Below are 15,952 nucleotides of genomic sequence, written 5' to 3' on the forward strand. Positions count from 1 at the left end.
GACTGTCTTTTTGTATGTGAACAAAAAAGCGTAACTCATCTTTTTAGAACTGCAGAGCATACATTAAATGGAAAAAATAAAACTGGGTGCTTAAAGTCACTGGCAGTTCAAATCAGTATGAAATGAAGGTTTTTCCTTAAAACTGAGATTTAGGTTGTGATCCAATACTAGACCAGAATACCAGAATAATCCTATCAAAATGTCTGACAAAGTAATAAAGAACCCAAGAAGTGAGGTGTGTGTTTTGCTTTTTCGTAGAGACTAAATCCAACTTAATCTTTTGGTGGTAGGCTAACAGGTTTTTACTCCTGCTATTCCAGGGTTTTGTGCAGTAAAGGGTGAACTATGAACAACTTTTTATTTAAACTGGAGGGAGGAGGAGGAGAAAATAGAAGTCTTCCAAGAAGCACTAGTGATATCTCTACTATGCATGCCATAAAGCAACTTTTTCCAGGGATTTAAATCATGCGAGACCTAGCTTGACAAATGTTCTATAGATGGTTGAGAACTGCTGATGGGCAGATTGAACGTTTGTCACTGTGAGTTCATGGTAGCTTTTTGCAAGTTCTACTAAATATCGTGCATGCCCCTCAATTGGCACCTCAATTTTACTTTGAAATACTAGGAATCTAGAAGAACTTCAGGATTTCATTCTATAAATACTTACATGGGCAAAACTAGTAAATTTAGGAAAGAATGGAGCAGCTTATAAAGCTGCAGAAACTGTTGCAGGAAGATCACTTCAAACTGAAAGAGCACAATGCTATAGGACTATTCTTTGTGTGTAAATGATGAATAAATATGGCCAGACTTCTCTTATGCACTGGCCTGGTGCTGTACTGCTCATCTGGGGTGAGTGCCTTATCCAGAGTACACCAGCTGGGTCTTCAAATTCATTTATCTGCTTAAATGCTCTACAGAAGAAAAACTATACATACCTGCTGCCTCCAAAGTAGCACTAGATGGTTAGCTAGGTAAAAGAAAGTCACGCAGAGTTTTTGGAACTTTATTTCACTTGAAAAGAGTGTTTGGAACTGGGGAAGCTGTACCAGTGACTGTAAGGAGAAATACATCAGCTTGGGTTACACTCTGAGTTGGACCTGAAGTTTTTTTCTTGTCTTGGATTGAGAGGACCAGTTGGCGGTCCTTTTTTCAGTTGAATGGTGATACTGTGCTTATGTACTTGTTCTGCAGGTATTGTTTGAAAATATATATGTTATGACTTGGGGACTCAAAAAAGGATTTTGCTATGTCCTACTATTTGATTCCTTGATGGTAAAATCAAAGAGGCTGTCAGGAAATGAACTGTTTCTGTCCATCAGTTCTTCCTATACCTTCATCCTTTATTGCATAAAGCTACCTAGTATAGGGCTAAGCTCCAGGTAGTCTGGCCAACATGTCTTGTTTGTAAGCTTATCATGACTTTTTTTTTTTTTTTTTTTTTTTTTACCTTTTCAGTAGTGGAAAATTATTGTAATCCATGCCTGGTGATAGGAAAACTTGAAAATTGATACCAGGTCGCACTCTTCTACTGTATGCAATGAATACATATCTAGTAGTCTTAAAACTTTGCTTTATCTTCCACTGAGTACAAGCTGGGGCATATATTTATCTGAATTTTATTATGGTTTTGCACTTTATCTTCAAGTTACCCAAATAGCTAAAGATAAGTTTCTCTTAATGCATTTATAATACAGTAGCTGGTGTTGCAAATTGGTATCAGAAAACTTCTGCTGTGAATGTGGGTTATACTTGATATGATAATGTTAACGTACAGAATAAAACTTTGTGTATTTGTTAATAATGCAAAGAAACATTGTCTTAATCACTTGTTTTGGTAGTCCTTTATCTAAAAAGAAATGAAGAAAAACATGGACTTATTTCTGGTTAGCAGCTTGCTGTTGTAATGCTGAATTTTCTTTCTTTAAAAGTGTGAGATATGTCAGGTGCCCAGCTTCAATCAGAGCTTTGTCTTTAGCTGACTTGAGGTAGTGGGTGTGAAATGTCATGGAAGAAGTGGTTGAGGCCAGAACACCAGTTCATGCAGGCAGTAAGTTGGTCAGGTAGTATCGGCCTTGATTAACCGTCATCTTTTCATGCAGTCTTAACTCGGTTACCATTGAAGTGTTCCCTCCTAGTGTTCTTTTCAGGTCTTTGACTGTATGTCAAGGGAAAACACACCTTGTTTATTCTGCAAGTGTTATCTGGTCTGTTTACTTTACACCAAGACCATGTGTGCTGCTTTGAGAAATGGGTGGGGAAGGGAAAGGTTGTCTAGACAAGCCTGCCACAAATCTCAGATTTAGGTAACTTCATTCTGAAAGGAAGGAGCTAAAGGGGAGCTAAAATAAACATCAGTTAAGGTGTGAGATAGTAACCACCACATTTGGCACAGCGCTGATGATCACTTACCTGTGGAGAAGGTGCTGGCTGTTCCCCCTGAGAATATCACTGTGCCAGGCACTGCCTGGCTGTGTCTCCCTGCAGCACCGCTAACCAGCGCCTTCTGAAATGGGTACTGCAGGCAGTTTCTGCTTGTGAGCTGTGGGAGCTCTTCCAATTCATGTAGTGGTTCAGTGTCTTTGCTAACTTGGTCATTTTTCACTCCATGGTTTTGGTTTTCCCTTATTCTGTTCTGGGCAGGCTTTCCTTTCGGAGGAGACTTGTAGGGACTGCACTTCAGGAACAGAACCACGTCTGAGTTGCAAACTTAGTGCTAAAAAATAGCGCTCGAAAGATGGTCCTGGGTCATCAAGCTTGGCTTCTTACCGAAGTTAAGAAGTACCTACCGTATAATGTTGGTCATAAATCTATCAAGTTCTATTTTAAACCACCTTCCTTGTCCTCATTCCTCTTGTTAGGTATCATTTTAGAATGGTATGGAAGGGGGGGAAAGAAGCCTTCAAATATGGAAGCTTAATGTCTATCATAAATTTAATTTATGATGAAGAATTCACTAACCTTGTTCACAACCAATTGTTCTTTTCCCCCTTCTTCACTGAGCCTTTTAATGTGTTATGAGGGTCTGATTGTATCCCATCTTGGGCCTCACATTAAAAATACACCATCCCAAGTTTTTGGCCTTCTCTAAAAAGAGTGGAGGCGTAGGCACTGCTAATTTTGCCCCTTCCAGGCTGATATTAAACACCTTGTCCTCACGAGGTGGAGAAGGAGGGCTTGGCTTATTTTGAGACATCCCTTAGTGGCTCCGTGTCTCCTCCCCACAGCTTGTTTGTGAACCTGCAGGCATGGTGCTTGATTTCTAAGACAATGCAAAGCAGTTCTCGCTAGGTACAACATGGTTGGGTGGCATAAGCCTCTTCTCCATAGCTTCTTATTTTGTGCCTTTTTCTCCTTCGCCTTCCCCCAGATACAGCTGCTACAAACAGGGCAGGAGGCAGAGCACTTGTGCTGCAGGGGCTGCAGGCAGCACAGTCACATCGAGGACTCAGGCAGTGCTGGGAGAAGAGCTCTTCATTTACTCTGGGGCTGACTCCTAGATGCTCAGGTGTGATTTTCTTCTCTAATTTTGCACATATTGTTTGTCTCCACATTTTTTTTTCAAAACCTGTAAGCACACGATTCTTCTTAATACCCATTGCAAGGATGAGGAATGCAGCTTGCCAACCTGAGGTGCAAGGATTGTTTGTGCCTGCATTGCCCTCATCATAAAAATCTTGGACTGTGATAACGATACCTGGACACTATCAGAGTACACGATAACAGGACAAAGGGTTTAATCTCTTCCCTTCTGCCACCTTGCAGTGCTTTTATCGCAGCCCAAGTTGTGCTAAGATCAGTAAGACCTGACCTGCAAGCACGAGCAGTGAGAATCTGTAATTTTTGGAGTCTGCTGTTTGTGGAAATGTACATCATGTAAAGATCGCTTTGGTTGGAAAGTACCAGTTTAAAATCCGTCTTTGTTTAGACTTTGCTACTCTTATTCTTCCAGAATTCTTCTCACCATTAAAGGTTCATGGGTGCTTATTATTCAACCAGTAACCAACGGTAGCCGTGGAGGAAACTTCGCTTATTTAGGGATTGTTGGGGATTGTGACGCCTGTGAGCACCAAGAGCAAGGGATGCACAGCAACTGCTGTTGCAAATGTTAAACTTTTTTCCCCTAGAGACACGAGTGTTCCTGCTTACTGAGTGTCTTCAAGAACGAGCTGGAATTAAAGCACTAAGCAACGCATTATTGGTGACAAGGTGAGCAAAATAGGTTTGCAATTGCTGATTTCTAATGCGTGCTCAGATGCGCCGCACCAAATGTTTGTGAATTTGCTTTCTGTGCCAGTCAAAGACATCATTGTACCAGATGGATGTAATGACTGGAGAGAATATTTTGTAGTATTTCACTAAACTAAGAAATTTAAAACACTATATCTAAATTAGGCATTTGTCTTTGACATTTTATTATTTCATAATTGTAACTACCAGGCTTTTCAGAGTGGGTAATTGCTTTTTTCCTGAAGCTGTATTAGTCTTCAAGGACAAGTGATGGGTGAAATAGAAGCCTGAGTGCCTGAAGTTTTAAAATAAAGAGAATCAAGTATGAGCTACAAGTATAATTCACTTAAACTCCCTTTCAGCTGCTGGGTATCTAATCTCAGACAGAGCCACAGTGAAAAATGCTGTGGATGAATTTGAAAGCAGACTGAGTATAACCTTTAAGAAAATGCAGGACCGTTTCATGGTAAGTGAATTTTCTAATTAAAATGTTAATTGGAAGGATTTTGCATTGCTTATCGAGAAAGTGTGGTAACCATTTTTCATTGCTGTTTGCATAGCCATGTGGTATTAATAATTTTGTGTGCTTTTCTGCATCTGCTTAATGAGAGTGACAAACAGAATTTTCTGAAGTGGTTCGTTATGGAACATCAGAAATTCCTGTCAAGGATGTCATGCAATAAAGGTATTTATTATCTTCTGCAAAGGCGATGATGGGCCACAACTGGAAAGGCAGATGCTTGAGGAACTTTCCAAAATTGTTATGTGGTTCTAGCATAACGGTCCTGTTTTCTCTGGAGATGCCATCACTCAAGTCACCCAAATGCTATTAGGAGGCAAAAAACAAAAAGGTGTAAAAATGCAGTAGAGAGTACAAGCTGAACTTTCCACTCTGAGCTACTGAGCAGGCTTTTGTTTACAGGAAGCTTTGTCAAAATCAAGTTTAAGAAAAGTCCCGAAGGAAAGTTCTTCCGGAGCTTTGGTTGCTGCAAGTAGGGAAAAAAATCCTATTTGATATGAACTATCAAGATCTAAGGGGCAAAGGAAAATTAAACTGGGCCTGAGTTTTACTTACATTTTTCACATTGCAAAGCTTTAAATATGAAAAATTGAAAGATCAAACTGTGAAGCCTTGTGCAAGAAGATATTTTCTATCACAGAAACATCTCAAATGAGAACTGAGCTGTTCTTTCCAAAGAGAAAACGTCGGCATTATTGAAGCATAAAAGCTAAGTGTTTTTTTTTTCCTTCTAGCAGAAGGAAAGCAAAATATTGCTTGTATATTGTGAAATAAAAGCAATAACAACTGCTGATGATGCCAAAGTAAGTGAAGTTCAGCCTGTTGACCTCTTACTAGCTGGAGCTGTTTCTCATGAACATGCAATAATGCCGCTGTAATTCTCTGCCAATATATGGAAACAAGTTGCATTAGCAGAGTAATGCATATGGCAATTACAGCTGAGGTGCAAAAAACCCTGTTGTAATCATGTCTTTGCTAGACACAAATTAAACTGCGAGGCTGACGTACTGGAATAATTAGAGATCAAAACTGCCATTTGGCCAATTCTCATTTACTGAGGTGTCAAGTGTGATGGGTAACCTTGTGCCAGCGCTTCATCTGCAAGGACGCCGGGCCCGCGGGACATGCTCCCTCTTCTGCCGTCTGCACTGGGGGAGGAAACCAGCGGCCCCCTCATGCTGAGGTTGCTTTTGTTCACCAAACTCCTGAAATGTTCAGTGAGCAGCCACTGCTTCTTCCTCTGCTTTATAAACATACGTACATACGTGCATGTATATGTATAATTTCAATTCTGGAATCTAAGAATAGAGTACAAACCTTTCAGACTCCCAGAGAGCATGTATTTACCAATTTTAGCACAAAAATCATTATTTACTTCTACAGGGCACAAATCAACCTCATAGATGTTGGGTTTAGAGCAAACACTGAACTTTATCTGGGTGTAGAGCTGAGGGCAGGCAGGCTGGGGAGGGCACCGGCATCCCCGCTCTGTGGCCATGCTGTGCAAGGCCCTCCCTCAGGTATATTCAGTGTCATACCTTTCCGCACACACTTGTTACTTCTTTCCAGTCTCTTTTGTGGCCTTTGAGGCTGCTTGAAACGGATGGGGTTCATTTGTTCAAGGTACACCTACATACTGCCATTTATTTTCATAGCAGCAGTCTTTGGGCTTCCTTTTGTGTGCTCAGCCTGAAAGCTCCAATTTTGGTTCTTCTCCAGGCTATTCGTCACTGTCCTTCGAGCCTAACTTTAGGAACAACTGGAGAAGTTCATCATCAAAAATGCCTAAAATAAATGGATTTTGCTAGGGGAATGGCCCAGCTGCAAACCAGTCATGTCTGCTCATCTCTGGAGTCTGTCACTCTGAATCAAGTGCCTGCAATTAAAGTGCCGGAGCTGGCAGCTTTGTGGGGTTTCCAATTTCATAAAGGCTAAATTTTAAACCTCTTCCCTCAGCCACTTGTACACGTTGCATGCAGAACTTTTTGTCACTTCTACATTTGCAGAAAAATATACAGAGAATGTGTAGTAGAACTGAATGAAAAACTTGGTTGTTGCATTTGTTTTCTTGGCCTCAGAAAAATAACCAGTGTGTTGAATGCCTTGGGGAGGAGAGGGAACAAAGTTCTTGGCTCTGCCAGCAAATCTGTGGCCACTCAAGATAAATTTCCTTTCTGTACCAGGCTCTTGCATGCACCCACCTCATCCCTTTTCCTATTTGTGCTGTATGGTTGACATCAGGTCTTTTCTTAGAGGTGGTGGACCAGTTGTTTTGTCTCTACTTTTGCTGTGATGTTGGCATCTCAGAAAAGACTGTCAGAACAAGGATGGGCTTCTTTCAAATGGTGGTCGCGCTTGCAGCGATCCTACCCTTTGTGTGACCTCGCCCAGTGTGCCTCATTTCTCTGTGCCTCAGTTCCCTGGACATTATTTAAGGAGCACGCACAATTGGGCCCTGATCTTTGCTACATTACTGTAATAATAATAAAATTTCCCAAGCATAAAGGAAAGCTTTGCAAGCCAATGAGTCTGTCACAATTTTAGAGTGCTGTATAGTCTTTGGAATGAGAAACATTTTAATGTGAGCAAGGGCAAATCACTTAGAGTATGGGAGAATTCAAAACCTAGATGGTATCTTTTAAATATTTTAGAATTGAGGTAAAATAGAGAAGTTAGTGTCCTTCAGCTAAAGGGCTTGGATAATTTTCTGCACGCCAGAGAATATCAGAGAAGCAAATACTAGGGGAGAATGGTCACAGCTTGCAGAATATGGTTGTGTGAAATATGAAAATCTTTCCTTTTTCATTAAAGTCTGCTGCCTGGTTTCCTCCAGGGAATACTTAAGATACTTCAGCAGCTTAGATTGGTCCTTCTCCAGCTGAGTGTTCACCAGGACCTGCAGAGTTGCCAGGAGGAACTGATCCATGGTTCTTTGGGCTGCTATGTGCCATTTTGGGGGCATCTTGCAGCCACCTCACTGCTGCCCGTGCACCCTCCTGGCTTCAGGAGGCAGCACTGGTACACACCAGCCTCTGAGACAGCACCGGGGGGCTGCTTTATAGGGTGCCAACACCCTTTGGGCAGTGAGAGAGGAATGAGAATGGGAGAGATGGTCTTACCCACCTTCCCTGTGTGCTTAAATGGGTTTCATTTATGTGGCAGCGAGAATTTCCAAGCTTCGCCTTTTTTTCCAAAGGTTGTTTGAAAAATGTCTTGAGCTAAAATGTCACCTCTTATTTCCCTATTTCTTTTGTATCTTTTCTATTTTAAGAGTACAGTAGGAGCTCTTAATCTTTATGAAAAATTACTCCTAGGTGGTCTCTATTTCAAACTTATTCTAGAAATATAGCATAATTTATTGTATTGTAATACCAAAAGTTGTCAGCTCAGAATGGGGTCCTGTTATGGTTCATTTTGTGCAGAGACGCAAGATGAATTAAGGGTGAAAGAGCTTGGAGTTTAAAACAGTGTGACTCACAGAATCGGGAAGAAAGGAGTTTTGCCAAAGATCCCTGGTATAATGTACGCAGAAGCCAGGTTTCCTTTGCCCCGGCTTTTTGTCCTATTGAATTATGTCACTTCTTTACAGCCCAACCTTTCTCTAAGGGGAAAAAGTCCTACAGCTTGATTTAAGCAACAAAGGCTGTTAGGACAGAAAGTCACAGAAAATCATGCAAAAGTAATATCATTTGCAGTATAATATAAAATTTAAAAAATAATAAAAATCCCTTGATGTAAGGTGGCGGTGGTTGAGAACAGGCTCACCTTTGACTTCAAGTTGTAGTCTGGTCATACACTCTACCTCCTCTTAATCCTTGCTTAGCATTACATGCTGATTACAAGGTGAAAATAGCAGAGAGTAGGGCAAATTGGCTGTGTTAGAACAATGTTTCTGATCATCTGCCTCAGAGCCTATTCACCAGAGCTGGCACAGATCTTGCTGTATGTATTCATTAAAAAAAAATACATTTTGAAATTGAGTCAAGTTAAGTAACGAAGTACGGGATGAAAAAAGTGGAAAGTGAGAGGAAGCTGGCAGTGTCAGAAGGGACAGAAGGAAATGTTTTTACATTAAGAGTCCTTGTAGGTTACACAGATAGCCCCAATTCTGAGGACATTTTGGCACATACAGTCGTTGTGGCTAAATATGTGCTGAGAATATGCCAAGTTGCTTATCCATGTTTTTGCTTAAAAAGGCTTGTATACTGTGTCTTTTGAAAATAAAAAATGAAATGGTGAACATCTTGGGAAATTATTGCTCTAATACTTTCTTCATGTAGTATTCACATGGTAACTACCAAACTCTCTTTTACTCTATACTGCAGTGTGTCATTTCTAAGCAGCTCGACCATCTGTAGACTAGAAGGTGACATTTTGAGGGTCCTGTACTGAAAGAGAAGCAGATTTTGTTCATATCCTAATAGATCTAGGTCGAGTTACTTGAGTACAAAACATCTTAGGCAGATATCTTGCTTGAGGAGGGACTGTGGGCACCAGCGTGAGGAAGACCTGAGAAAGGGTCCCATGATTATTGTTGTGAAACAGTGGGGGAAGCATCTCTGATATTTTTTCTCAGAGAAGTGTGTTATAACTGTAAGGGACGGTGATTAGATGCATGATGGAAAAGTACATGTATGGCTCTGGTGACCATACATGTCTCAAAGAGATTGCCTTCAGTGGAAGTGGAACCAGAAAAGTGTATTTAGGAAGATCGAGGGAGTTGATTAATCTTTTTGTGAACAGAGATTAAGGGCTGGGCTTGTTCAAAATGTTAGCAAGGTCAGAAGAGAGATTATGAATTCCTACTTAAATATTTGCAATAGATATAAAAAAAAAGTCTAAGCTAAAAACTGGTATGATTGTATGATCAAATTACAGCTACATGATCACAGCAGTTTTATTAGCTACTAAAAGTGTGTAAAAAACACTTCCTCCTTACTTCAGGAAGAATTTGTGTTCCTCCAAACATCTTATGAGGAAAAAGAATCAAGGTGGAATTTAGCAAGTTCCTGGAAGACATTGTGTAACCGAGCACGAGAGCTTCTGGGGACAGGAAATTAGATGAAGCCTATAAATATCTGAGGCTTACCTACACGTAAGGCAAGAGGGTTAAAGGTTGTTGGGTGAGTGCTTTCCACGCGGTATTTGCACTGCATTCATCACAGGCTTTTGCTGGTCACTGGCTGGGGCTGGGAATTTACTTTTCTCTTCCTCAAATGCTGTCATTTCTTTTTAATTATTTTTGGTGTCTGTGTGTGACGGGGGATATTTGGGCTTTTCTCACTTTCTATCTAATTTGCCTGCAGCCAGCCAGGTAGTGCTGGCACTCCTATTGGCATAAATATTGAAGCACCTGGACAATGTCAACTTACTTTGTATGTGTATATGATGTACTTTGGGGATATAAGATGATGTCAATTCCATTTAATCTTTCTGTAAAGGTCTTATAAATTGTGACTTTCTAGGAAGGATGCTGTGACTTAGAGTGTGTGGTGATCTACTGAATAGATGTACTGAAGCTCCGTTCTCTTGTATAGGTCAGTGAGCTTCAGAGCACAAAATTTTTTTGAATAAAACGTGCCACTTTGGATTGTTTGAAACTACCTGTTTTTTGTTTGTTTGTTTGTTTGTTTGTTTGTTTTGTCGTTCAGCAAAAATAAAAAAAAAAGGGGGGGGGGGGGGAGGAGGGGAGGAACATTATTATTAAAAAGCATAGAGCCATAGAGTGGTTTGAACTGGAAAGGGACCTGAAGGAGAAATAACATAAAGTTTTAATCCTTTTAAAAAAATTACATTTAGAAAATTAATTTTTAGGTTTCTTTAAAAAAAAAAAATCTGTATTAAAATATGCCTATTAGGAGAAAACCCATGATTCAGTTTGGAGGATTTTTTATACATCAAAATGAGAAAAATGATTTTGTTTCCTTTTGATTTCGGGTTCAAGTCACCAAGCCACAACATCAGTTATTCTGTCTCTGCTCTTATTGTCCTGCAAAGCATTTAGTGTGCACCTTAGAAAATAGGCTGTTTACTTTTCATGAAGCAGAGGTCCTTATTCTTATGAGTGAAATGCTATTCATTAAATATATAATTTGTAGTCTAGACTATCAATGTAAAATGTGGACTTCTAGAAATAGTAATAACAAATATTAATAAAATTGACCTTAGCTTTAGTTCTGATTTTTCTACATAAATATTATGAAGCTGAATTTCACTTCTTTCTCTCCTATTTTTATTTGATAACAAATAGGAAAGAGTACTTGCTAGTCTAGACAGGGATCTGTCGTATAGACATGGGATTGTATTCCTAACTTCATTCTCCACTGCTCTCCCCCAGGCTGCCCGGCCTGGAGTAAGTACATACTTTTTGTTGATAAAGGACAATTGAAGAAATTGAGGTAAAATGTGTGCTTTGGATAATTGCCTAGGAGATTACTGATAAGATACAGCAGCTTCCAGCCAAGTTCACCAGATCAGGCTGAGCCCAGCAACCACAAATCACTGCCATCTGACAGCTATTCAATAGATCATCTGAAATAAGCTTGTGGTCTCAGGTGTCCAAAGCTCAAAAAAACTCATTAGAATTGGAATTAATTTGCACCTTTCATAGTTTCAGCAGAGTGTCTGGCCCACAAAGAAGGCAATACCACTGCATTCCCCAGGGAACTGAAAAGTGTTGGAATTACTTTTTTTTTTGAGCTGAGTAGAATGCAAGAATTTCAGTCTTGCCCTCACAGCTGTAGATTTTAGCAAGTTGTTGGGTCTGTTTCATCTTTTTACTGTCGAATTAAACTCCTCCCTGAATGTCAGGAATGTTTCCAGAAGAATCAATTCTGTCTCAAGCTATAAAAAAAACATTTCAGCACAAATTCTGTAATAGCTTTTAATTTTTCAGCTTAAAAGAAAACAAAAAATCTCTCATTACATTAAAAGTCATTCCTCATTGCTCCTTGTTGCTGTCATAATCTGGCACATTTATGGGCATTTATTTATTTATTTATTTTAATAAGCCTGAGGTTATCTGATAAGTCTTTGAAGGCTGAGGGAAGCTATGATTGCATTCATATACATTTTAAGCTAATAAAAAGAGTAAAAAACAAGCAAACAAACAAAAAACAAAACACAACAGTTGGGTGAAAGGACAGTACTGGCACAAGAACATTTATAAATCGGTCTTGAATGATTTAGGTAGGCAATTATCATTAGGGGAGCTAGTTTCAGTTCAGCTGTCCACTGGGAACTCTAAAAAGAAAATATAAACTATCAAGCAGCAAGAAACTATCCAAACTACATTAGTCAGATTATTAACTTTCTGAAAAGATTTAATAATACGTTGCTTGCAGCTTCAGAGCTTTGGACCCACTGGCCTAGGAGGTTTGTTCCATTACTGTACCTATGCATGACCTGAATGAAATGCAAAGGTAGGCAGGAAATATCTCCCTGAATCATAAGATGATGGAAATTACAGGAGAAAAGATCTCTCATGTCATTTAGTCCATTTCCTTGACAGCACAGAACATGAATTCAGCCTCACTGTTAGAGCTTTTTTCTAACATTCAGGATAAATTACCCTCATCCTAGCTGCAAGCCATTACTCACATTTATAATCATTGTACCACACTAAACAGTTTTTTCTATTTACGTTGGCTGCCTTCAATGACTCTCACACTTTGTCACCCCCCTTATTTGTCACATACCCAGGCTATATATGTTTAGGTCTTTCAGTCTCTCCTCCTAAGCAAAAGCCCTTCTGCCTCATTAAGGACAACAGCCGTAGCAGTCATACTAAAATGTAAAGAGCTGCCAGATAGGAATTGTTAAGCAGGTAGGATCTCCGTGCTACACTTGGTGCAACTACCTTGTGCTGATTTGAAATGTCAAGGTTGACAGAACTTTTTTTTTTTTTTTTTCCCCTCAAGTTAGATCTTTGGCAGGTACAAGTTCCAATTTTCCCGTTGAAATGATCAGCTTCTTCTGAAGAAAGCTGCAGTTTTTTTTTTATTGAATCATCAACTGATCTTTCCACCCACAATGTCACATTATTGAGGTGAGCAGTTACGATTGCCAGAGTACATGCAAATTCAATCAAAACCCCTGAAAAAAAAAAAAAAAAACCCCAAGATAATGTGTTAGTGTGGGATCTGTGGCATGGATATCCTAATCCTTTGCCCTACTGGTACTACTAAATGGGGTCCTGCTGGATGTAGACGACAGCTGCTGGAACCATACCAACCAAGCACTAGCAATGTTGAGAAAAAACATTGTCAAACCTGGTTTATCTCGGTTGTCATTGATTTTACTTGGAAAAGTGCCCTGAGATTTAGTAAGAAAGGGCCCATAAACTTGATAGATCTTGAACCAGACCCCTGTTTACTTGGATATATAACTGATGTACAGCCATATCTATGTCTTATTTTACAGATGTAGAGGTTGCATGCATGTCCTAGGCCAGTGAACGAGGGAGATTTTTATTCTTATTTTCTGCTTTTTTATAGTACAGTGACCTTGGGGGCCAGATCCCCACGCAATGAAACTCGCAAGTCACTGGAGCTCTGCTGCTGTATACCTGCAAGGAGTCTGCTCCTAGAGAAGGTTTTGCTGAGTATCCGGACACTTCTGAAAAATGATTTCGAAGAATGAAGTAAGACATTGCCTAACAGCTGAATATCAAGCGCTCTGCTTTTTAAAGTGGATTTGACGTTGTGGTTTTCATAGCAATATTTGAGTTTTCCCTCCATAATTGATGTTTGAGCACTGCCATAAAGAAATTAATTCTGTCTCAGCCTGCTCCTTTTCCCCAGTTTTCTTCTCTATGAAGTTTTTAATTTGTTGCGTACTTTGATGTTATGGAAATTACTTCAACATCACCTTTTAGTCAGTCATTCTCTGAGGAGCATGACTTAGAATACAATTTAGTCAGAAACGAGTTTATGTCTTTGTAACAAACTGCAAATTACCAAGCTCGTGAAACACAACTTCTCGTAAATGCCACTTACAACCTTGCAAATTCGAGTCCTCAAGCAACAGTCTAAGGCTTTTAAGCTTTCTCATTTGTCTTTCTGTACGGACTGCAGAGCAAAAATTAAAAATTCATTTGGATATTAACTCAAAAAACTAAGATGGTGATTTCTCAGCTATTTATGCATTTTGATCCCATCATAATTATACTGCAGAGTAACCATGTATTTGTGGAAGAATAATTAGTGTGTATTGTAAACATTAGATGCTGGTTTTGCTTTGCTGAGTGAAGAATAACTAGCCTAGCAGTGTGGACAAAATTGAGATCATTTAAGAGAAATCACGTCAGAACCCTGTTTGGAAAGAAATGGTAGTGGTTTTCATGTCAAGTTGATGGCAAGTCAGTTGTCACCGTCCATTCTTTCTGGATGGATCATAACTGTACACGTGTGCTTACTGCCCAGCAGTGCGATGTGTTTCACCATGGTCAGTTCCTTTCTTGGTCCATTCTAGAGCAATGGATATCCTACAACCATCAGTCCGTAAGAGTTGATGCCACTGAATGCCTCACAGGACTAAATATATGTTTTCCAACATGTGCTCAAGTACATGTGCTTGTTCTCTCCAGTCATATCAAGTATATAGTAAAAACCCTAGAGGGTCTCCAGAAATGCACTAAAGCATGTGAGCAGTTTTGACTTACAGCATGAGAGTTTGGGAGCTTGCAGGATCCAGCTCTCTGGGATTTATTCAAGACAAATGCATTTCTTTGCAATGTGGGGAACATTTTTAATAGTCTTGGTATCAGCCTGTAGCTGAAGTTTAACAGGTCTTTCTTAATTATGTGCCTACTTCTGTATGGATCGATTCTTGAATCTATTTTTTTTTTTTTATACATAGTTGTTCTTCATTAAATGCCTTTATTTCAAGTGTAGCCACTGTTATTAATGTGCTGGTGTGGGGAGAAATACTCTCTTTTACAACTATGTGTTTCAATATTGCCCAAAGAGCTCATGCTTTCAATTTCCATTCTCAACTCATCTTAATTTTTATGGTAAAAATATTCAAAATTAATTCTCTCTACTAATTTACCATGATTTATTACAATGGGTAGGATCATGCATTGTGCCAATATTTCTTTTACCTGTATGCATATTACCCATCAGAGTGAATTATCACATCAGTTACAACAGTGTCTGTGATTTCAAAAGACAAATCAGCTTGCAAAAAGAAAAGATAGGTTGGAAAATCTTTGGTGAAGTTTCAGGTAATTGAAGATGGAACTAAAAGAAAAAAAAATTATGTACTATTACCACTATAATAAATATAATATATAATAAAATATTTTAATATAAAAATGGATGACAGCTTACTATGCAAATGTGTATATATTTTATTTTATATATATATATTTATTTTTTATTATTTTTGAGAAATGGAATAGTTCATTAAATAAGGTAATTCCTCCTCTCTGTTCCTGAGTCCTTCTTTGTTTAATCTATTTTGGTTTAATCTCTTTTGCTTTTTGATGTTGAAGAGCTACTGCTGGCATTAATCTTTGGGACCACTATGTCATGACAAAGCCTACTGGTGCTCTCAGACTACTCAGCCAATACAATAGATGTTCCCATTTAGGACACTATTAGCATCGACTGGAGCACGCTGGCTGGGCGCAAATGTTGCCCTTCGATTTGGTTGCTCAGCTTCTGCGCACATATATTGTCAGATTATATTTATTGAGTATTTAAATTACTCCTGTCTGGTTTATGTAGTGTTTGCTTTAATATAAGCTGAAATCTACAAACATGGAGAAAAGGAAGGATGGAAGAGAGGTGATTATCCAGCAGCTGTGGCTGCTTCTTGCTGTCACACTATGGAGATTTTCAGGTGTAGCCTCATGAGAACAATTAGGGAACACCTGTGTGGCAGCACAGAGGGAAAAGCTGCCTCAGTGGCTCACTTGTAGAGCTGCAAATAGCAGGCCCTTAGGATTACTAAGGCACAAATGTGGCTAAGATATGAAGAGACCTACTGCATCATGCCACAGAAAAGATTGAGTGTTCTTAAAATCATCTCCCCAGGAGGTATTTCAATATATTTTCAAACGTAATGCTTCAGATAGTTTTTCTATCCAGGCTTTTTCCAATGCAAAGGCAAGAAAACACACTTCCAATAGTGTGTAACATTTTAAAGTAGTACTAATATTAAAGACTTTTTGCTTTTCAGCAGAGTAGGGCTAATAGA

This window comes from Aythya marila, assembly GCF_965140915.1.
Source record: "Aythya marila genome assembly, chromosome: 9".
Lineage (NCBI taxonomy): Eukaryota > Metazoa > Chordata > Aves > Anseriformes > Anatidae > Aythya > Aythya marila.